The 24,028-nt window shown below is 41.6% G+C and overlaps 1 long non-coding RNA gene across 3 annotated transcripts in view; it reads left to right on the top strand.

Moving 5' to 3' along the window:
• The first annotated feature begins 453 nt into the window (after window positions 1-453).
• Window positions 454-24,028, top strand: part of LOC135973926 (uncharacterized) — a 35,442-nt gene continuing 11,867 nt past the window's right edge. Inside the window, exons 1-4 of one of the 3 annotated variants that reach the window (XR_010591017.1) lie at window positions 454-899; window positions 8,985-9,077; window positions 12,200-12,360; window positions 23,598-23,742. This is a non-coding gene — a long non-coding RNA (uncharacterized LOC135973926). The remainder of the gene's footprint in view (window positions 900-8,984; window positions 9,078-12,199; window positions 12,361-23,597; window positions 23,743-24,028) is intronic. The other 2 variants (XR_010591018.1, XR_010591016.1) reach the window with 2 other exon arrangements.

Here is a 24,028-nt window from a genome sequence, read left to right as displayed (position 1 = left end):
GGATGTTGAAGCCCCATGGAGAGTGGTCCCACCTCTGCACAGCTACCCATAGTATATGTAGCTGATGCAGGGGAGTAAGAGGGCACTTTATACCCCGTTACTCCCCTGCATGAGCACTGGGGATGGGTCATGTCCTGACCCATAGAATTATATTTAAAACAAAGATTTAGTCATGCACGTTTAGCCACCTGAGCTGGCCGTGCATATCCCATCAGCCCATTCTTTAAGTCCCCACCACTGTGTCTGTTACAGATGTCCCTCTGCTGCATTCCTTTTCCCCCTCTCCTTTCTGTTTGTCCTGTGCGGCCGCCCCTCCCAGCCCTTGTGCTAACTAAAGTCACAGCCCTATTCATAGGAATGGCTTGTACAGACTAACTGGAGCCATTGCTCTGCATAGGGAGGGGGCTTCTTGCTCCTTTGTTTGGTTCCTTTGTTCAGATCCGGGCTCGGTGTGGGGGGCGCTGCCCAGAAATGCAAGACCTGAAGTGGCCAACTAATTAAGCATATGAGTCATACCTGTGGCTCAGAACATGCCCAGGCATGCCTATGCTTACCTGCAGCCTTTCCCTGCCTTCTCTCCTCCCCTGTATCAAGAGGAGCCAATCAAAAGTACTGGTGGGAAACTGCCTGAGTTTGCCTTTAAAGCCGGACATTTTCTGATCAGACCTCGGAGAAGGTCCTTGCTTTGCCACCTGGTCTGATCAGCTAGGGGTCTTTGGGGGGCCCTCTCCCCACTCTCGTTTGTTTTTGAGCATACCCCCGTTTTTAAACTCCCCTCTCACGAACAACAAATTTGTGCCTGGAGATCTCTTGATTATTGTAAGCGAATCGAATCCTCTCTCCATCCTCCGATGCTACTGCCGTTCCTGTCTCTGTGCTTGCTGCTGTCCTGGGGATTGGTAAGAACTCCCTCTTGCAAACTCCCTCTGTCTTAGCTGCTGGCCTTGTTTCCCCAGCAGACAGACCCAAGCTAACTCCTTGGTCTGTATCTATAATCTGTTTCTTGCTCCGCAGCGCCTTTGCTGCTGGAAATAAGCCTGTGCCGCTGCTAGGCTGTGCCTTCCTGGACTGTATCCTGGGCTGCCAGCTTGCAGCCACCCCACTGCTGCAGCCACCACTAGTTCACACACACACACACACACACCCCGGGGCTGTACCCTGGGCACACACCACTCTGCCCTCCGGAACTGCTCCCCCTCCCGATCAAAGAAGCGGCATAGTGTAAGGTGCACCTATTAGAATCAGGTTCTTAGTCTAGATAAGTTGTAATTTCATTTTGCACAGCTGTGGTTAAGTTAGGTTTAAAGAATTGTTTGTATTGTGCTCTGTAAGTTAGGTTTAAAAAAATTGTTGCCTTGTGTTCTGTTACTTGCTAATTTGTATAGTCTTGGTTAAGTTAGATCATAGATAAGATTTTACTGTGTTCTGTATAATTGTGGTTAAGTCTGTCTTCCCGCTGCCCTAACCCCCCCGCCCCAAGCTTGCCCGTGTCTCCCCCTGAGCTCCCCAGTCACTCGTTGCAGTCTCTCTGCTGTTTAAACTTGCAGCCTGTCTGCTGTCTGTGTCTCCCTGAGTTTAAATCTCCCTCCGCAGCGCCTCTGCCTTTGGTCTCTGCTCCACCACATGCTCCTCTTCCCCCATCCCCCAACCTCACTCCTCTACCACTGCCTCCACGTGTTCACCCCGCTCCTGCTGCTGCCAAACCTCAATTGTATTACTGAAGTCTAGCATAAAACCCCATTGGTTACCCTTTTTCTCTCTAACACACCTCACATTTTACATTTACACCACTGTGACATATGTTTACCTAGAGTTGTTGGTTATTTAACACATTTTACCCATAACTGTTAGTTGGTTATATGCTGCTGTGACACACCCTTTACATACAAACTGTTAGCTACCTGTTACATTTATACTTCAGTGTTAATTGGTTACCAACTGTATTGTACCCCACTGTATTGTACCCCACTATTGAAACCCCCCATCTTATTTACTAAAAGAAACCCCTCCCCAATTGTCTACCTTAACAAACCCCGTACCCCTCACTATTGAATTTTCCCTGTTTTTGCATCTTCTTATAAAGTTTATTTTGCACCCCAGCAGTGCAGTAGTTGTCCCCCAAGATCCCCTACCTGCTGGCAGAGTCACACTGTTTACTTCAAAGAGAGGGCAGGCTACACTAAGCTGCAGGTTGAGCCCTGAGCTGCAGTTCTGTGCAGCTATATCACCCCAAGAAGCAGCTGCACGTGCGGGCATAGAAGTTACTATAGGCTTAGCACAACTGCAATTTACTCCTCCTCTCACACCTTGGGAGAGACGGGGAACCAAAGCTCCATCTACTCTTCACCCCTCCCTTCAGGACACAAGGGCTGAATTCTACACTAAGCCCAGAGCCGGGAGCCAGGTAGGCTGAGCAAGGAAGGTGAGATGGGGGCCTTACTCCTCCATTCAGCCAAGTAAGACAAGGGGACAGTCTAGTCCAGTGAGAACAGTGTGCTAAGCTTCTATTAGGAAGAACGCAAATTGTCACACAAGTCAATTAATTTCTGCTTTTTTTCTACACTGGAAATTCAGCCCAGATCCATTGTAAGGTTGCTAAGATTCATGCATCCGAATCCAGAACAATTTGTGGCTTCATGTCCAAACCATGCAATGCTCACAGAGCCGGTTTCTGATGGATCCATCTTTTGTAACAGGAGTTTTGAGGGCCTTTAACACTCCTGTGAGCAGTTGTCCCCTCTGCACATTACTATTAATTTTTTTCCTTCTCTCAGTCTCACTCCCTTCAACTCTGAAACTGATTCTCTTTCTAAAATGGGGGGAAAGTTGGTCTGAACTAGGATGAAGAAAAAAAGAGCAAATGGATCAATTCTGAGGTGAATTTGTTTAGTATTTCTTTTGACTTCCTCATCGTCTACCAGGAGCTACTCCTCTTTCCGAGCTCTCCTTGTTTGTTTCAGTGTGAGGGCTGCTAGCCACATGATTAAGATTCAGCTTGCAAAAATGTGTATTTGCAGCAAGTATGGTTTACCCTCTGACCTTTAGCAGCCCTTTCCTCTGAAAAGCACAACTGCACAAGTTTAATTTTCACTTAGGATGAAAAATGTGTAGTGGGATGTTGGGGCAGGGCTCATCTTTTCGTAAAACCGTCAAAAGCTCCATTTCATCCTTTGCATCAAACTTTTCACACAGTTTATGTTGCATTATGCAGTGCTCCCTTGGGAAAGAATTCTGGCAGCAGAAGCAAATGCAAACACTCTTGTTAGTCTTTGCTGTATAAAACCTGTTCTTGAGCATTTGGGGGGTCAGTCCCCTTCAACAGATTCACTTTCCCTCATTGCAGTTTCATGAATTCAGACATAAGCATAAAAGCTGGCATTTGTTTTAAATGAATACCTGGCTATTTGCTAAGCAAAACTGGATGTTTTGTGTGACATGGAGAAGTTGGAAGAAATCAAAATTTGAAATTCATGTCATTGCAACATGTTCTGAGTGTTCTCCAAAAATTTTGTGCTATCAATGAAGAGATGAACATTTTGGGCCTGATTCTCAGCTGATGTAAATTGACATAGCTCAATTACTGTCAATGGATTTGTGCCAATTTACACCATCTGAGAAACTGGCCCATTATGTGGATGGTTTGTTGGGTTTTTTTGATAGCTCTCAAAGAGCAAAGAAGGGACATTTTTGTGGCTTCATGTCCAAACCATGCAATGCTCAGAAGCTTTCTCAAGTTGGGAAGGAAGGGTGTTGCTATGGAAAAGGGTAGATTTTTGCAGGCACTGAGATAATTTGGGAGATTGCTAATGGTATGCAGAACATTTCATCTATACCGCAAGTCACGGATTTGAATTCAGCTCCCCTTTCATCTACACTTTATTACCAACAGAGAGCTGCTTGGTGGCATATATGAAATAAGTTGTCGATCTCAGTCTAGTTCCTAGGCTAGAGTTTAAGAAGAGTTTAAGACTGAATACATCATGGCTATTGAACTACCTTCTCAGTCCTGCAAATGGTTCCTCCAGGCCAAGCATTATGCATATTGGCAGCGCAAACATAGAGAGCCTTTGCATCGCTGCTGTCTCTAGTCTACCCCTTCTGGGATAAAGAGTGCTCTAATTTCTAGGGCTGTCAGTTGGGCAATCATCACATCCATTAAAATAAAATGCTGTTTTTTGTCTTAGAAAATGTTCCACTTCCATTCACCCTAGCACAAAAATCTGTTTCTGCAGCACAGAATTTTTCATGCTTCTTTCATGTTCCTTGATGGCATGAAGAGAGAAGGATAAAGGAGAGTACAACTGTTAATGCATAAAAGGAAAGAAATGACACATGTACCTTAATCAAAATACACTTTTTTCTGTTTCCTAGAAGCACTCTGCTGATGTGCTGGCCAAATTACTTGGATCTGGCAATAACCAGTAGATTCTAGACCAGAGACAGTATCAGACTGCAACAAAAACATTGGTCAGTATGTGAAAGTGAACGTGCTGTTGAAATTGCAATCTTAAATCTCAAAATACTAAAATTCAATTAGCACTTTAAAAATATCAAGGTGCCAGACAGTATCCCTAGGACACAGTCCTTAGTACAGGGTGCTGCCTTGCTTTTTCTGAACTCTTAGACATATTGATATTGTCTTGCAATGAGTTCCACAGGTTAGTTATGCAAAGTGTAAATTAGTTTTAAGCACTTGAAATATTCTTGTACTAAGTAAGAGGGTAAAGAGGAGGGTCCAGTAATTTGCCTTTTCCGTAACATTCATTATTTCATATACCTCCGTTATGCCTCCTCCTATTTGTCTACTCACTAAATTTAATAGTTCTAATCTTTTTGGTCTCTCTTCTGCCTCTAATCAGTTTCTCTATATGTCTCTGGAGCCCTTCAAAGAATTTCTTCCATATCTTTTTTTAAGATGGGTGACTAGGACTGAACATAAAATTTCTGTTATTTCTCTCCATGGTTATAATTGACTTAAAATCTAGAAAGGTGCATGAGTTCAAATTACTCCTTCCAATAGGCATGATCTTTCATTTGTCAACACTGAATTCATCTGCTGCGCATTCACCTAGCTTGGGTAGGTCCCTCTGAAATTCTTCAGCCTTCTCTAGTGTTGATTTTCTGAAATAATTTTGTGTCACATCCATATTTGGCCACCTCATTATTCACCCCTTTTCCCACATCATTAATAAGTATATTACACAAAACCTGTCCTAGCAAGGAGCCTTAGGGAACCCCCCTGTTAACACTTAGCCATGCTTCAAATTGACCATTTATTTCTCCTCTTCGTCAGTTTCTTGTCCATAAAAGTAGTTTGCTTCTCACTGTGAACCTGATTCTGCCACCCTCATTGCATGGCACTGCTTGTACAATAAGGTTACTCCTCTTGAGAAAGGGGAGTAGATGTTGGCTCCAAATGACTTCTTCCAGGCCTCTTATATTTCACATGTTTATGTTTTTCCTCTTGCCACCTCCCCAGTTATACTGCACAGGGAGAGAACCTTAGGATCCCAGAACCTACGGACATCCCAGAGAGAGAGAATACTGTCTGCAACCTCCTGCTGGGATACTGAAGCTCCATCTTGCCCCCAGCCCAGAGCTATACTTCAGAGGTAGTACACAGGAAATAGTGTTCTCTCAGGCTTCTGCATTCGTTCACCCAGCTCCTTCCCCCCAGATACTTTCAAAACCCTCGTTAGTTTGTAAAATAAGTTACAGGGAGCCCAGCCCCCTTTGAAGATTTTTTTCCAGGTTTCACATCTAGCCCACAATGTGAAATTCCATAATTTTGGTGGGAAATTTCATTTTCTTCACCAAAACTTTTTCTCTAAGTGAATATCAGCCTTCCTCATCCATTTCTAATGATGATCTGAACTGCGCTACTCTAAACCATTCCAATCGCCTGCCTCCCATCATACACACATTTTAGGAGCAGCAGCAGTTCTCTTATCCATTTGACCTTTCCCATCAGCCTCTAACCAGAACTACATTTTACTTTGCCTCTTGATGGTGTGAAAACAAGAAAGCTTGCTCGGTCGACACAGGATGCTGAAAAGAATGCATTTTCCATGCTTGAGCACCAGGTCAGCTATGGGCACCACAACAGCAAAAGAAATCATGGGGTAGCAAATGTTGACAGAAGGAGACTTGATTAAGAATGCAACCTGCTTTATTCCTATAGCATAATTCTTTTAAGCAAGGAGATTGCCTGGATTTATAGAAAACTGAAAGACAAGTATTAACTCTGACAATGATTTTTGAAACGCCGGGAGGGACGGAAATGGTTAATTCATGGAATGAGACAAACATAAATGATGCCATTGTATGGGATAAAGGTGTAAAAGAGGAAGTAGGATGCATTAGAACAGAGAGTGCATAATGTATTATCATCAGCTATGCAGCCCTGATGGGCGAAGGCTTTTATACGAACACTATATTGATAGGTATTTCAACCAGCAGTAAAAAACTGCACTTGACACTCCTCTGTAGGGAAAAATATCCATGTAGTCTTTGCTGTAGGACCAATTAGCCTGTGAAAGCAGTTGGAGAAGGGGGAGAAACAGAATATAAATGCAGGATGCATCCACACTTGATTACTCTAATGAAATGTCCATTGATTCCTATAGATTAATGTGAGAAGAACGGCAGCTGTGGAGTGCTAACACCTCTAGGTCAGCAGCTGTGTGTGTGTGTGTAGGTGGGGGTGGTCAAGAGAGACCAAGGTGGAAAAGGAATTGGTTAGTCCAGCTCAAGAGAAAAAGAGTGGGCAAGGTGCTTGGATGTGGCAATAGACAATTGGGCTCTGTACTAGGCCACCACAAGGGACTGCAGGAAGCATGTGTTATTGTTTTTCTCTGCTTGTCTCTCCTCTTCATCTCTGCCTCTCGCTCTTATTTGACTTTGCTGTAAGGCAGACAGAGCTCACAGGTCATCTGTTTTTGTTAGATTAATTTGATTCAGCATGTAGAAATAGGGGCTAGATGCTGAGCAGGCTAATGGCTCTCCACAGGTGACATTGCAGTTGGTCAGCATTCACCTCCCCCCTCCCTACCCCAATCCTTGTGCTTAAAAAAGAAAAAGTCATGGGAGAGAGAGTCCCTTCTTCTGCCAGTCTTGTAAATATTGTTATGCTAACTAGAGATGCCTTGCACCAGTCCCATCCCCACGTCAGTGTTTGCTTCCACACAGAACACTGTGCCACTGTAACACCGTTCACTGAGCCCAAGAACAGAACATACAATTCTATTATCTCTTGCGCAGTATCCTATAAGGTGCAGGGATCTGACTTAATTTAGGGACAATAGTGGTTTCCCTAATTGTGTAACAGTGGTAATTGCAATATTTCTTCTTCCCCGGGGAAATATCTGTTAGAGGGGATTCTATCAGTAGGTATTGAGGAAAGACACATTAAATTCTATGTGCTAATCCTGACATTCTTTCATTGTTCTCTTAGGGCCCTGACCCCGCAAGCCTCTCTGTTCTGGTGAAACCTGGCACCCATCCAGAGCCCCTTAGCCTCTTCACATGCATACGAGTCAAGCCTCGTTGAACAGGGCCATAAATTGTAGGATCAGGGCCATACATTGTACTGAGAAAATAGGTTATGGTACAAAACTTTAAATGGTCAAAATATTAGTTAATTATTATTTAAAAGCAGGATTTTATTGAAAAAACCTCTGGGCCAGATCTTCACCGGTGTATTTAGCAAGTAGTTATGTTGATTTGGATCTATGTGCTTTGTATAAAGACTGGGACCTTTGTGGTCTTGCTATATTTACCCAATTTCTTCAGAATGGTCCAGTATAGTTCTTCGATCAATTAAGGATACCATTATAGTAACACAAACACACCACTATTTCGATATTTTCAAACGCATACAGTCTTACAGGACAATAGTATTTTAATGATCAGACATTTGTCATGCTATCATCTCTCTTATATAATATATCTGATAACATGACTAACGATAGGTGCCTATTATCTAAAATCAGCATAATAATTTTAAAAGGTCAGGATCCTCCACATTAAAAATATCAGAGAAACTGAAGATTAAAATTCCTGTTGAACTTTACTCTAAATTTTGGGGAAAGGTTGGAAAAATAATTTTAAATTGTCTCCGTGGCGCAACCTTCTAAATAGTCAGTATCTGCTACTGCCCTGATTTACTTGATTCAGCACAAATGATGTAAAATGGGGCAAATTTATCAGAATGGCTGTTGGTGCTGAAATTCTGCTGCAGGCTCTTTCAAACATATGCAATGTGATGGTGCATTTATACAAATGCTTGGGGTGAAGGGTCACAATGCCAGCTAATATGAGTTGGGGTTTTCTCATACAGCTAACCATGCACACACCCCTTCTGGGTGTTGATAATGAGGTTCCCACTAGAATAATTGATTCCTTCCTCCATTTTCTTTTGATAGCTGCAGGACTTTCTATTATTGGTCAATGGCGTATTCTGTATGTTCCCCCTGCAAGCAGCAGGATCAATAAAGGGTGGGAACCTCCTTCCCACTTACTGCAGTAGGAGCTGGTCCCACTCCTATGCAATTCAATGACAAAACTCCCATTGACGTTAGTGGAGCAGGATCAAGCCCCTACAGAATAAAAAAAATTATATTGCTACCTGGATACCGTTTATTATATTTACTGAGTCTACTCTATAATCATTTACATCCAACAGAGAGGGCTAATGCCTGCTCTAAATGCAAAATTCAATTCAACCTTAACTGTGGAGTCATGGCCAGCACCCCCATAATGCTTTGAAACCAGAAAATATATTGTCCTTTGATCATTATTAAGAACTAGCGGTTAGTTACAACTTTCATTTTTGTCTGTGCATGAACAGTTATTGGATGTCATTTCCTTGCATTTCAGGGTTTCTAAATTTTAACTTCATATTTTCTTCTGTATTATGTACTTTTTGCCATGCTCAATAGTCAAATAAGTTTCACCCCACAACTTCACTAATGTATGTTTTCTAGACTATGATATTTTGGGTTTGAGGAATCATAAAGCTGCGTGGCAATTTCAATGACCTTCTGTCTTCTAATCTCAACCTGACTACAATACCCAATGTAAGAACTTCAAATATTGCTACTTTCTTTTATATGTTAAAAAGAGGCCGTGAAGCATGACTGATTCTTGCAAATGTTTCAGAGGCTGTTTGTTCCTTTTTCTGTGAAAGCCTATGCAACAGTTCTTGCCCTGCAGACGGGCAGGTAGAACTGTGAGTGTCTTCAAGACATTAGGTTCCTCCACACAATAGCTTATAAAAGAGAGAAGGGGGCCTGATGAAATCTCTTTACACCCTGAGGTGAAAGGCTCTATTTTACAGCACATCGCTTCAGCTAGTAATGAGTTCAGTAAATGACAAACTTTAACACGGTGAAAACCAAAAGAGAGGGGGAAATGGCAGTCTTGGAAGTCCTTTTCCACCTTAAAATTGGATGGGAGTGCATTGATTGCCATCAATTCTGTTCCTTTCATTTCTTTTTACATTTTCATTAATGTTACTTATTACGCTTTAAAACATAGTTCAAAAGGGCTCTTTTAAATTAAGATTATGACAAGGTATGAAACACTTAAATATACTGTAAATGCATGTGAGAGTGTCTGTAACATATGGACCAGAACTAGAATCTGTAAACAGAACAGCACTAGAATACAGTACACTGGTCTATTTGTCTGCACTTCTGTACTGAGTGTATGAGCGCAGAGATTTAAAAATGGAGCCTTAGATATTGACAGCACCAAAACTGGCTTTCCCCTTAAGAGATCCTGGTGTATTTTTAGAAAGCATAAATAGGCTGCATTCTCCCACTTGCAGACTACTCAAGACATAAAAAAGGAAGGACTTTCTGCTTTCTCCAAGTCTCCTTCACCTGCTAGCACCATATAAGTCTGTCTTTTAAGCAGTACAGGTCCACCGTTCTTTTTTTTTTTTTTATTGAGAAGCTGCAGAACTCTAACCAGTGGTTCAATAAATTGTATTACATCCCCTTCGTACTGAATGCCCTACAAGCTTTGGCTTTCCATGTGTAATTGCAAGCTGTTATTAGCCCAGAGCTGCGTCCGTTACTGTGCTACACAATTGCTGAGCGGTCAATTTTTTTCCCCTGCCATTTCCTTTGCTCACACCATGCTGACCACGTTGGCCAGAGGCTGCCCGAGGTTTATAGTGCAGCATTGATTTTTCTTTTCTCTCAATACTGACAGAATCATAGATCCAAGGCAAATAAAGAAATGCATTCGGTGGTGATGAAATGTCTTTCGTTCAGCCTGGATTGAATCAAAGACCATCAGAGAAATGTTCTACTCTAAAATGCTAGTGAAACTCCACATTGTTTTGAAAATGAATTTTCCATTTTCTTAGCTGTAACTTTGATTCTTAAATCACTCCACTAAAAAAATAATCAGATAAAATTGAGGATAGAATACAAGCCTATGTAAAATGTTATTTGTTAGGTTTTGTAAGCTGCTGATGCAAAAGGAATCAGGTCATAGATCAGAAATTTGATCACTTATGTGTCTCTCTAGTAAGTATGCTGCATTACCATGAATACAAAGGTATAACATGATTGCTGTATAATTCCTATAAACCAGGATAATATTGGAAATTGAAAATATTGTGCACATCCGTTGGACATTTAGATTTGTTATAAATAATATATACCTCGCCTCGCATCTTAATAATAATTTGCACTTCCCATCTGAGGATGTCCAAGGACTTTGTAAAGGTGGCTGACTATTATTATCACCATGTTACAGATTGAGGAACTGAAGCACAGAGAGTTTAAGCAGCTAGTCCAAGGTCATACAGTGAATTACTGGCGGAGCCAGGAATAGAACCCAGGTCTCCTGACTCCTATCCTTCTACTCTAAAGGCTAAATAAAATTTACAAGGCAGAAATGAAAACTTCCTCATTCTTCATGGCCAATGGGATGCTTCTTAGTCATTATATACTGCCACAACACTCTATTCCCCAACTCTATATACCATTCACCTATTGCCTGTAACTTTCTCCTATGTCAGAACATGTTCAGGTAATGCCACTAAAGTCTTAGTATAGAGCAGACATCTGTTTATTACTTCATCCATGGGAATCTTGGACATAAAGCTTTCTTGTGTCCCTGGTCCATTCCTTACATCAGCCACAGTTAGATGGATAGTCTGAACATTTACTTCTACTTTCTGTGATACTAGGGGTCTCTTCTAGTACACTTCCAGGTACGCATCATTTGTGCAACAAAAGACAGAGGACCAATTTAGTAACCCAAAATTCACATCATGAAAAGTGTAGCAGACAGTCAGATATGACAGATGGAACTTCCATGCTTTACCTTCTGCTTTCTGGTTTGTTTATAACGACCTGGTGGTGTTTGTTTAAAACAGATTGCTCAGTCATAACATGGGAGTTCTGTGCACACTACTTAGCCTGGCCAGACATGAAGGACATCAGTCTTTTCTTGCCCGAGAAAAACTTTCTTTAAATTTTCAACTTCTTCCAAAAGTGTATATAAAGTTTGTGATTACAGGACTCTTCCTTACCCTTACTCTTAATATGTGTCATGGGTCCATATTATACATCAAATTTTGCCCTTGATATTATTATGTGCAGGGCTGCCACTAACATCAACTGGATCCCTGGGGCAAATTTTCACTTTAAACATTTAATTTAAAACAGCACATAACTGGAATCCTCCTATCAATGAAATCCTGCATAACTTAGGGATATGTCATAAAAAATGGGTTTGAGGTAGTACTGGTCCCCTGTAATAAAGACCAGCAACGAGTAAGGATAAAATCTGCAGAAAAGAGCATGTTCTTTGGATTCTACTATGTTAAAACTTAGCAAATTTTAGAAATCAATTAATGTAATTTGTTGTGGACCCTTGGCAGCTTTGCATTTATGTGCCAAACTTGGACCTTCCGTTATTCTCTTTGTTTTATATGATCACATATCCATTAAGAAAAGACTTGATCATTCTACGTATATTCTTTCAATGGTACCATTCCTAGTAATGCACAATGTGTTACTTTCATTGTATAATTTAAAAAAGACTTTCCACACTGGGACAAGGGATAAGGCAAGCTCAGAGCTTACCGAAGCCATAGCCTGTATCCCCAAACTGATTCTGTTTTGAGGCTCAGAAAGCTTTGGGAAGCTCTTTCACATCCTTCTCCCTCTTCTTTCAGTTCTCTGGGCTCTATCCTCATCTGTGGCCAAGTCAAGTTCAGCTTTAAGTGAGAATATGTGGCAAAGGAGACTTGAAGACACCTTTTTCGCTTCTTGATCCTGACACCAGCAACAGACCAGTTCAGCACTTTACAAAATGTAGACCTGCTTCTGGGCTGCTGTAAGTTGTAGCACCTGCAATGACCTTCTAGGGGCCATTTCACCAGCTTGGGATCAGCAAAGTACAGCAGGTCTCCAGACATGCCCTCTCCCTAGCCACTTCTCCTATGCTGGGGAAATCCTTTGCTAGCTAGTTTAAACCAGGTTTGCTGCTCTTTTGCTCCACCTGAGCAGCACAAAGAAACCATAGCCATGACCAGGATTGGTGCCTCTCAGATATTGGACACGTTCAGATATTTATCCATACTATACCCTTTGAGGTTTGCCTATTGGTATTTTTTATACTGAGAAATCCAGGACCTGTACTCAGGAAATGAACTCTAAGTGGGAAGTTTGCCTGAGTAAGAACTTCAGGATTCAGGCCCTTAATTAATAAGATGCATACTCAGAACAGGCAATGAGATTCTGAGCAAACATACTTCAGCCGTTGTTCTAAGGCATGAAGGTGAAATTGGAATTTGTATGTAAAATTTAGAAATGCAGATAGGCTTGTGTCTTCACCTAGCATTATAGAGGTATAATATCACCCACAACTAAAATCCAACCAATTGTACAAAATGTGCTAAAGCCATTTCACTATACAAATTATATTCCTGAGTCAACATTTAAATCCCAGGAAGTGGAAGGTGAGGAGAATCTACAAACAGAATTGATATCAAGGAATGCAAGTGTGATAAATACTACAAAATATTGCCAAATTGTATTTAATAACCTAAATATGTAGGAATTTGTTGTTAAAGAAAAACCTATTAATTGGATCATATGTGAAATACGATGTTTTCTGAGTGTCACCAGTGGTGAATAAATGCTTGTGTAGTGGTGTACCACATCTGGTTTTCTATCACAAGATCCCATAGCAGCAGCAGGCTATGCTAATTAATTTTTAAGATGGATGAAAGAGCTCAGATGTGCTGGTAGTGGTAGTCCCAGGTGGCTTCTCTATTGTCCGATGCAGTGGGTTCACAATTTTAAGTGTAACAAGCGAGAAATGTTGGAAAAGCAAAGAATAGAAAAACTGTAATGGCATCAAATCATAAAGTATCTCATTTGTACTAGCCAGCTCCTTAGTTAAATGTCATTATCCACACCTCTTTTCCCCTCCAAATAGAACAAAAAATATACCTTTGGTTTTAAATAAAACCGCAGGGCTAAGTAATAATAATACAGGAATATCAGTGAAAGGGATGCTGGCGTCATTGTCCAAAAAGGGAACGTTTTATAGATGAAAGCATGTAAACAAAGGACCCCATCTTCAGTTCTGCGTATCCTTAATCCAAAATGTGTAACTGAATTTGGAAGTGAGATCTGCAGGAGGGAAAGAACCAGAACCATTGGACAAACAACATTTTTTGTGGGACAGAGAAGCCAGTTTCAGTGACCTGATTGAGATTCTGATTCATATTCCAAATCAATGTGTGAATTAGGCCCGTCTTTTGAGAGCCCAAATTTCGGTATAGACACTGCTATTGAAGTGTGTACTAACACTGATACTTGTAGGTATTAGAATCTTTCAAATGGCCTTGCAGCCATCAGTGCCACAAAACTCTATGGAAGCATAGCTGCAAGCTAGTGGAATCTCAATTCTCTCAGTATATTGCTTCAGTCGTGGATGCTGTGCTCTTCACCACAGCATCTGTGCCTCTAATGTGTGCAGCTGAGGCTCCATTTGAAAATTAGGCACATGACATTTTTTCTAGCAGGCTATTTTTTCTTTACATGGATGGTAAAATGAAAAGTTAGTGAAGTATTTCCACTGGGTGGGGGGAGAGAGCTTTTTTAGATCTCAGTTCACTTCTAAAGATCTATTAATCTTCCTCAAACTCCAAATGTCAATTTTCAATGAATGATCAATGAGGATTCCTTAGTAGTGTCACGTTATGTAGTAAACATCACCCTACAAACACTGAACCCCGCCCACAGATCTGATCCTGCTAGATGCCGAGGTCCTCCTGAGAGATGCTCTGTGCCATCAGCTCCAATTTCCTGCTCCATACCTTTCAGGATCTTGCCCAGTACAAGAAGTGTGTACTTCCGAGTGGTCTCAAATTAGCATCCATTCACAGAAAACATACAGAAAACTACTTAGATATTATGTTCATTGGGATGTTCTGTCTAAATTGAGACTTTTAGGCACTAATAATAATTAACTACTTTCTTAGTAACGAAAAAGTCTTAAATGCCTGTTTACTTAATGGTCCCCTAGGGTGTCTTTGTTCTGAATGGGCTAAAAAATCTTAGCTGCAAAATAAGCAGGCGATTCCAATCAATAGAGCCAGAGGACTATATTGATTACAAGAACTCCATTCTTTAGTCATTAACCCTGTGCATTCTTTACAAAAGCTGTACAGGACCATTCTTAACCACTACAGCAAAGAGGACTCATTCAGAGATTTGAATTTCATTAAACTTTCATAGCCTGTTTACAGTGGCTTCAATTTAACCTGAAGGATTTTGTTCTTGAGATCCAAAGCCAGAATAACTGCATTGTATTCTAACCAGGTGGACTCGCAGTGTGACAAACGGTATTAATCAAGCTTGGAAATTTTGTCGACAGATTGGCTATTGCTGATATTGCTGTATATCAGGGACCGGTCACATGAGAAGCAGTGAAATAAAAATCTATATTATTAGCAGTGCCCAAAATCAGGACATTTGAATTGTAAGAAACACACTTCTTATGGGAAAGCCTCACAGTAATTTAATTGGGCTTGAGATCAGATGCTTAGAGAGCCTGTTTCTTCTCACTGATACTGGTGTAAATCAGGAGTAATTTCAATGAAATCAGTGGAGTTACATGTGCTCCTGTTCAGGTACCTCTCCCTATTGGCAACACAGCTGGCTCGGTGACTATGCAACCATTGGTGCCTCTGCTCTAGGCCCTCTCTCATAGGGCATATGGAGCAGAAGTTGATGCTCCAAGTAGCGATTATTAGTAGAAAATCAGAGTTGTTCGGGTGTTCCCTAGCCTCCCCTCTCTCCCCTCCACCTCTGCAGAGCCCTAGCTGCATACTGTTTGCAGAGGGGAGCATGCCACATAGGCACACTCCCCAACATGCTGGTTGGCAGCGTATGCAACTGGCAGGGCCGGCTCCAGGCACCAGCTTACCAAGCAGGAGCTTGGGGCAGCCACTTTGGAGAGGGGCGGCACGTCCAGCTGTTCGGCAGCAATTCGGCAGACGGTCCCTCACTCCTGCTCAGAGCGAAGGACCTCCCGCCGAATTGCTGCCACAGATTGCGATCGCGGATTTTTTTTGTTTGTTTGTTTTTTGTTTGGCTGCTTGGGGCGGCCAAAACCTGGAGCCGGCCCTGGCAACTGGCATTATTGCATGTTTGCTCTCCAATTCACTTGACAGTACAGGGGCACATTTGGGCCTACCTCTTTAAGGGAAGATTCTCACATTTCACATTAAGAAGGTTCATGACACACAGTAATGGCTGTAAATGGTAAATTGAATCAAATGCACAACAATTGAATAGAAGCTGCACAAACAAGCCAAAAGCCAGCTATTTACAGAGATGCTGAAGGAACTCCTAATAATCATGGATCAGTTGCAAAGACAATCTGTCTCGTCACCAGCTCAATAAAGATCATTGTTCTAACGGAATAAATTATGCAACAAGTTTAGCCCTTTTTTCTGTCTGGAAACACTTTCTGAACTGACCTGATTTCTTGTGAATGTGTTCATTATTCCTAAGTATTTGCTTAATGGTTTATGTAAATAAATTTCAGCCATGGTTTGTTCCTGGACACCTATCCTTAGTCATTATGGGTCTAACCCAAAGCCCACTGAAATCAATTACTGTCTTCATTGACAATGCATCACAAATAGGGCCTACTCTGAAGCTCTTTGGTCACATAAATCACACTGTATTATTTCTGTTCTCTGATTGGATGATAAACTTTTTAAATAGAATGTTGATGATTAGTGAATAATTCTTTGTGCTTAATTTAGAATCCTGGGAGTTACGTAAGCATTTCAAGAAACATGGAAGGAGATGTCAAAACACACAGTTAACGACTTCACAATTACTTCTGAGCAAACTCCCTTTATTTATTCACAAAAATATTCCCAAATCACATCTTATTAGTTGATCCACTCTGGTTTTAACTATTACAAAAGTCTTCAAAAAGGCTTTAATGAACAGGGCCATTTTCATGACCATTGAGCTCTTTAAATTCATTTTAACCCTTTGTCCCAATTCAGATTTAAAACATTATTTCATTGGTAAATGTATGAAGTGAGGAAGTGTAAAAAGTATAATAATAATAATGTTCCGTGTGTCACAAAAATTGCATCATTATTCCTATTCTATAGATGGGAAAACACTATGAATTGTGGCAGGCCCTGGGATAGATTTTTGGTCACCTAACTCCTAGCAAATTGCCCTCTCCGTTGGCCCATACTGTCCTATGTAAGAGCTACTCAAAAGAGCTTACAAAGATGCTCATAATCAGCAAAGATCATTGTTTTCATGAGAATTCATTTGGAGGTCAGTTGCCTGAACTTTGTCTAAACCAGATCCAAATAAACATGCACTGTATGACAACTTACGATTTTTTGAAACAATGTATATTTGAAAAATGTTGCTAAATACATCGCAACTACCTTCTGTAGAAGGCTAGCTTTCCACAGAATGAACTGGTATTAATCAGTAGTGGGATCTAGTTAAATCCAGAGAGGTCGTTAAAGTAGTTCCCCAACTACTGTAATAACCCCAAATATCATTCCAAGTAGTGATAGGTCTGAAGAGTATGGGCTGTGTCATGTGGCCAGGAAGACTTTTTTGAGGAGACTTCTTGACATTTGGGTATTTTTGGGGGGTGGGAGACAACCTAGCCCACTATCCCCTCTTTTATGCCCAGAAAGATAAAGTTCTTGGCTTTCAGCAAAATTTTAGATTCTCTGGAGTAGAGAAGGGCTACAAATATTATCTAGCAATACTGCTGAAAGATTGCAAACCAGGAAGTACCAAGCAAGCAGAGCAAACAGCAGGAGTTCAGCTACCTGTTTCATAATCCCAGAAACTACATGCAGTTGAAACTGCCAAAATTTGCCAGGTTTCTGTCCATGCAGATGAAACTATGATTTTGGGGGGTCAAAAATCAAGGGGCTCATTCAGGGGGCCAGATTTATCAAAAGGTTTGCAAACATTTCCCATGACTTCACATGCAAATACCTAGGTATTTAGGGGGAATCCAGAGATACTGTGTAACAAAACAGCCACATAGTGTTGATATGTAATCTTTGGAGGGAAAGAGGTGAAATTAAGTGCTAATGTTTATTTAGATTTAGCTCTCTGGAGCATATTTTTGTGCTCAGTGCCAAGCACAATGGGGCTCTGATTCTTGACTGGAGGCGCACTGCAATAAAAGAATAATTAATAATAAGTAATAAGGCTAAAAAAGGCACCAGCTGCTATTTTCTATGCTTGTGTTCTTCATGTGCCAAGTAACAAATTGCAGGGGGAAAAGGAGAGAAATTCAAATTATGTATATACATTAAAAATTGTCTTCATTGAATAATACAGGATCTTCTAGATTTCCTATTTTGGCTTCCCCTGCAGTGAGTCTGGTTTTGAATTTACATGAGCAACTTCCCCTGCCTCTTCCCCCACCGCATCCCCGTCCTGCCTTCTATCATTGCCAGTTTGGAAGCTTGAAATAAATTAAATGGGTATTTCTACATGTTTCTATGAGAGCCATTGCACTAACGCTACACAGATGAGTCTGAAGCCAAATGTGTGCGGTGGATTTTTCCCAATGTAACGCAATTACCGAAACACCTGTGCTAAATAACTTTGTGCTGATCCACTGTGAAAATTTACAGGGTTCAATAGCCCTCGAAATTTCTCATTTATTACCTGTGGTGCAGTAGTCTAGTGGTTGAAGACTGGGCTACCAAACAACAATATAAAGGACCAGACACAGATTGACAACCTATTTAAAGCCTTTTCCTTGCATTCCCTCTACATTATACCTACAGTATTCTTTTTCTTTCCGTGCCTACAACTTTAATTCTATGTTACTTCAACATGTCGAGGTCACAACAGGTTTTAATGATGCTACTGAGGTAACTGTAAGCTCACTCATATACTATGTGAAAACTGGAAGTGACACTCAGAATGGAATACATACATGAAACTAGCAGTTTTTCGCTTTAGAACTAAGGGTAAAATTTTCAAAAACAGCTACGTCCCATGTTCAGAAATGACCTAGGAGTTGAAGTCTCATTAAAAATCAGTGGGACTTGTTCCTAAGTGCCTAAGGCCTAGTCTTCACTTACCGGCTGGTCCGGAGGCACGCAATCGATGTTCTGGGATCGGTTTATCGCGTCTGGTTAAGACGCGATAAATCGATCCCGGATCGATCCCGGAAGTGCCCACAAACGGCGCCGGTACTCCAGCTCTCCGAGAGGAGTACGCGGCGTCGACGGGGGGAGACTTCCGGCCGCGTCTGGACCCCGGTAAGTCCGGACTAAGGTACTTCGAATTCAGCTACGTTATTAACGTAGCTGAATTTGCGTACCTTAGTCCGAAGTCCGGACTAAGTGGGGACCAGCCCTAAGTCATTTTGAAAATAGAACTTAGGGCTGGTCCCCACTTAGTCCGGACTTCGGACTAAGGTACGCAAATTCAGCTACGTTAATAACGTAGCTGAATTCGAAGTACCTTAGTCCGGACTTACCGGGGTCCAGACGCGGCCGGAAGTCTCCCCCCGTCGACGCCGCGTACTCCTCTCGGAGAGCTGGAGTACCGGCGCCGATTGTGGGCACTTCCGGGATCGATTTATCGCGTCTTAACCAGACGCGATAAACCGATCCCAGAACATCGATTGCGTGCCTCCGGACCAGCCGGTAAGTGAAGACTAGGCCTTAGGCCCATAAGTCACTTAAGCACTGTTGAAAATGTTTCCCGAAGTTCATAGCTAACATGTCATGGGTGCACACCTCTGCAATACCTAAGAAAGATGTGATTGGTTCAAAGTCCTGACCTTGGAGTGCATTTGTTAAACTCATACATTAGTTACTTGTTTCTGTATTTGCAACAAGTACTGGGATATATAGGCAGATGAAGGTTTATCCCTAAAATGCTGTACCTAGGGTTGTACTAAGAGGCAACTCCAAAAGGTGAGCAGTGCTGATCACCCATGAGTAAAGGTGGTGGACGTTGCCAGATGTATAAGAGTGTAGACTGAAATCTATTTAAAAGTCCCTTTCTCTGTTTCATTAAAGTGGTGACTATGCTGTAGCCATCTGAAATCTCTCAAGCTTTGAAATTTGTAATATGGTAAACAGAATTGATCAACAGATGCAGGCAGCACACATGCTTACAAGAAACATTTAGCGGTGGTGGACGTACAGCGTAACCGTCTTTCCCTGAAAGCTGGCAGGCAGTTTTTGTTTAACACTCTCCAGATCTGTCTCGGTTACGTCAGTTCCTCTCTAGTGAAACTCCAGCTCTGTGCATGGAGCAGTGAACCACAGTGCAAGGAATGGCAAGTCACTGACATTTTCTATCTGCAAGTATAAAAATCAAGGAGGGGAAATGTACAAAACATTCATAATAAGTGAATTTAAACCTCTGACTCCAGGAGCTGCTGCTGCCAACATGTCTGGAGCAGGTACATTCAGACATTCAAAATTACTTGAGCTGATTCATAGACCAAAAGTAACCAGCACCTTTATCCAACTGTGAACAATGCATTTTCTTCATTTGGGAGATCAGTGAATCTTATTTTTCTCAACAACAAAAATTTGTGGACTGCTCATCTAACATCTCTGCAGAGCCGAATGACAAACAACACCTGGAAAACTACATCTATTGTCTTCATGTTCCATCAAACTTTGAGGAAGTTCAGAACAGGTTCTAGATGCAAATTTTGTAACTCAAGTCCAGCTCTAATCTTAAACATCCTCATCTATTAAAACTTAAATTTTATCATGATTTTTTCTAATCTCCTAGGCCCAAATTCAGACCTTAGGCTTTACTTAGTCACATAGCCAAGAAGCTGAGGCTCAGAGAATTGCAGATCATCATATCTGAACCTGGCTACTGGCTCTGTCGTTCATACTCCTTAGATCCTTCTCAGATGGAGGCTTGGAAGGCAGCTTCCATTGCATTTCATCAAATTTACTTTCCCTCTCTAATGCAGATTTAGTTCTGCCCTTGCCAAAGGGGCTCTTATAATTATAGGACCATAATAATCCTGGTTCTTTCCTTCTAAAAGTTATTTCAAGTCTAAATGAGGCCACTAGTACGAGGGAATTGTTTTCTTTGGTGCTATATTTTTCTGCCTTTATAAAAAAGTAGTGAAATTAATAGCTACTAAACCATATTAGATTAACATCTTGTGCAAATGTAGCAATTAGCTATGTGGCTAGTCTGGTTTGCACTCAACATATTATTGAGAGGGCCCAGCACTTCAAAAGAGCTCAGGCCCAGATTTTCAAGGGCTCAGCTCCCACAAAAGAGGCCAGATTTTCAAAAGAGCTCAGAACCAACTTACGCACCTACATAAGGACTAGCTTTTCAGATGAGTTCAATGAACATATAACATGCTGAGCTCTTTGAAAAAATCTTGCCAACTGTGGGAGCTGAGTCCTATTGGAAATTCCAACCCTAGTGGACATACCAGTTAAAGATATTGGATGCCAGATAGGGTGAAAACATTAATGCATGTGAAGCTTGAACCAATATAAAAAAACATAGAATTAATGGAACATAACCACCTCTGATACGTTTTTCATCAATAAGGTTTCAAATTACAGCAAAAGTTTGGTGCCATTTTCTATCCTTATTACAATCTCTTTCATTAACTGTTTAAGACTTTTAATGCTTCATATCTTTTCATCCTCAATATATTGTCACTCTCATTTTCATTCCTTTGATTACTGCTGCAAGGTGAATGCAGTCCTAGTTTCATGGGCACTCTTTAGAGTAAAAGGAAATATTGATGTTTGGAGCTGCACATCAAGGTACAATACACAGACAATCATCATTTCTTACCCTGTTCATTTGTTCTTGAGATGTAAGCGGGCCAATAAGGAATCTATGCCCAATATTATAGACCCAGTGAAGTACTTTTACACATCCTCAAACATTATGATCTTCACAGGAGAAAATCTCTATTGTCCTATTTTTCTTGCACTGATTATAACCTGTTGTTTCCTTTTATAATTTATACTTACTCTCTAAGGCAGAAAGTATGAAACAGAATAAATGTCAAATCTCTTTCACCTCATACACTAAGCCACTGGAGTTGTGTATGAAAAGCAAGCAAGATTTGACCCAAATTCACTTGTTGCCCTAATGCTATACATCTCATACTCTCTCCTTCCTGTGAATTTTTACTATATATATTTTGTATACCCTCACTATAGCGCACAGCTGAATTATAAGGGGAGTTGATATAATTTCTACATTTAAGAGGCCTAACACTTTCCATTATAAAAGATTCTCAAAGATCTTTCTTTGAGAAGATCCGATACTTCTATTATTTGCAGCAGGCCTATGAAATTTGGCAGAGGAAAAGCCCTTGAGTTAGAGAACTGTCTTTTCTTTATTCCATGAAATTCCATTCACGTTTAGCTAAGTTATAAACTGTTAAAATCACCATTTCTCTTCTCTCACTTGTATCTCAGGAAAGTGATGGCAGCCTGCCAAAATAACTGAACATGAACATTCTAACACCAGGCCCACACAGGCACCAACGCAACAGCAGCGCATGCTGCACTGGGAATGCCTGGCACTGGCCAGAGCAGCTGTTGCAGCTGGGTAGAAGAGCAAGGCTTGGCCCTGCTCCCATAGCTGACCACAACCCCAGGCCCAGCATAGGCCCCAGTGTCCCATCCTCTTATGCAGGGGCAATATATAGGGCAGGAACTCCCCCAGCTCCCCTATAAATCCATCCCACATGCACCACATGGCCCCCAGGAGTCCACGGTGCCCTCTGGGGGTACCAAATGGGGCAGAAGACCCCAACCTCCCAGGCTGACAGAGGAAAGCGAACTTGGCCAAGCTGGGCTTCCTGTTAGCAGCCCCTGGATCTAGCACATAGCCCCAAGGGTCCATACTCTAGGATAACAGCCTTCTCCAGTTGCTAGTTCTGTAGCTCAGGGGTCTCATGTGGTGCTGCAATGCTGAAGGGTCATAGTTAGAGCCCTGATGATGATAGGAGGAAGAGTTTTTTACAGTGGTGTGTAATAGTATTTTTTAATCTTTTTGGGGAAAAAACATGTAGAAAATTATATATTTTAAAAGGCATTAAAAAGGCATTAAAAAGTTACAAAGTCAAGTACTGGAAAGTTAGGAAATGTCACATGTAAACCACCTTCATTTGTCCCTCTTGTGCATATGATATGGTCTTTCATTAAATGATCACACACTATTTTTTCCCTAGCCCACTGCCTCATTCATTGCACTGGTTGGAGACAGCAGGGGCCAGAATTAAGGTTGCACAACATCCATAAACCTGGCATTTCCTGAATTTTGGATGCCTGACTTTGCAACCTAAATAACTTTGTTTTAACTTAGTATTTTTGTATGTAATACATACATACAGTGGGGAATGTAGACTATACCGTAAAATGACAGGAATGTTCATGTTCCATTCAGGCACAAAAGGGAGGTCAGCTTTTAAAGAGATGGCCTTTTATGTCAGTTTTGGAAGTCTACAATGTTGCAGCCGGCTGTGGCGTGCTTCTAAAAAGTCAGACACCAAAGTGTGCTACACTGCTCACGAGTCACGTCACTAACAAGCCTGCTACATCCACCCAAAGCCGCAGTCCTCTCCCAGGTTTTACATAATCAGTTTCCATTCTGTTATGCTGTCCTGCCTGGTGTTCTGAAACAGTTCTCCTATATCACTTATGTGTATTGCATCATCCTTAAATCATTAACAGCTAGGCTGAGGCTCAGACAGTCAGTTCTTTCCCTGCTGCCCCTTGTTCCCCTGAGGGAAGTAATATACACCAAACAGCATCCTGGGGCAGATAACTTCCCACCTGCCAGTGCATTGAAGGGCAGAGTTCTGCCCCCTCTCTACCTCCTGCTTGCAGGAGGAGTAGCATCTCCCACCAGTGCCCAGATCAGGAACCCAGGCAGGCTACACAAGGGCAGGAAGGCTTTACAGCCCAGTAGGCCTGCACACACCCATGTTAGGATGGGCCACAAAGAATAACATTAGCCATATTGTATCTAGATCTGTGCAAAAGTTGTAATCCTTGTATTCGTTTCCAGGTACTTATTCTATGACTGTCACAAATGTACATGATCTCCCTGGGTACAGAAGTTAGAATTTGGAACTCTGATTCAGCTGAAAGAGGTACAAAATCACCTGTCTTCACTGGCTCCCAATTGACTTCTCATCGAACGAGGCCTGTGGGTATGACTGTCACTGGTCTTTGCATGGATGTACATTGAGGGCGGGGGTGATGGGAGGAAAATACAAGGAACCTCCCTGCATAAAATCCACTCATCATAATTCCTGCACTCAGGGAAGACACACACTGCCCCAAAGGAGGCAGTACGAAAGTAAGGACCTCACCCTCCAGGATGGGCACATGTTGCTACTTGGATCTCCTGGTAAAGTGGAGTCAGTTAAAGAGGGAGTTCTGCCCTCTCCCTTACCTGCCTCTCTAGTCCCCATGTATCATTTCCATGACAAGTCA

This window comes from Chrysemys picta, chromosome 10 (genome assembly GCF_011386835.1).
Source record: "Chrysemys picta bellii isolate R12L10 chromosome 10, ASM1138683v2, whole genome shotgun sequence".
NCBI classification, from domain to species: domain Eukaryota; kingdom Metazoa; phylum Chordata; order Testudines; family Emydidae; genus Chrysemys; species Chrysemys picta.
This window is presented reverse-complemented; position numbering and strand designations above follow the sequence as displayed.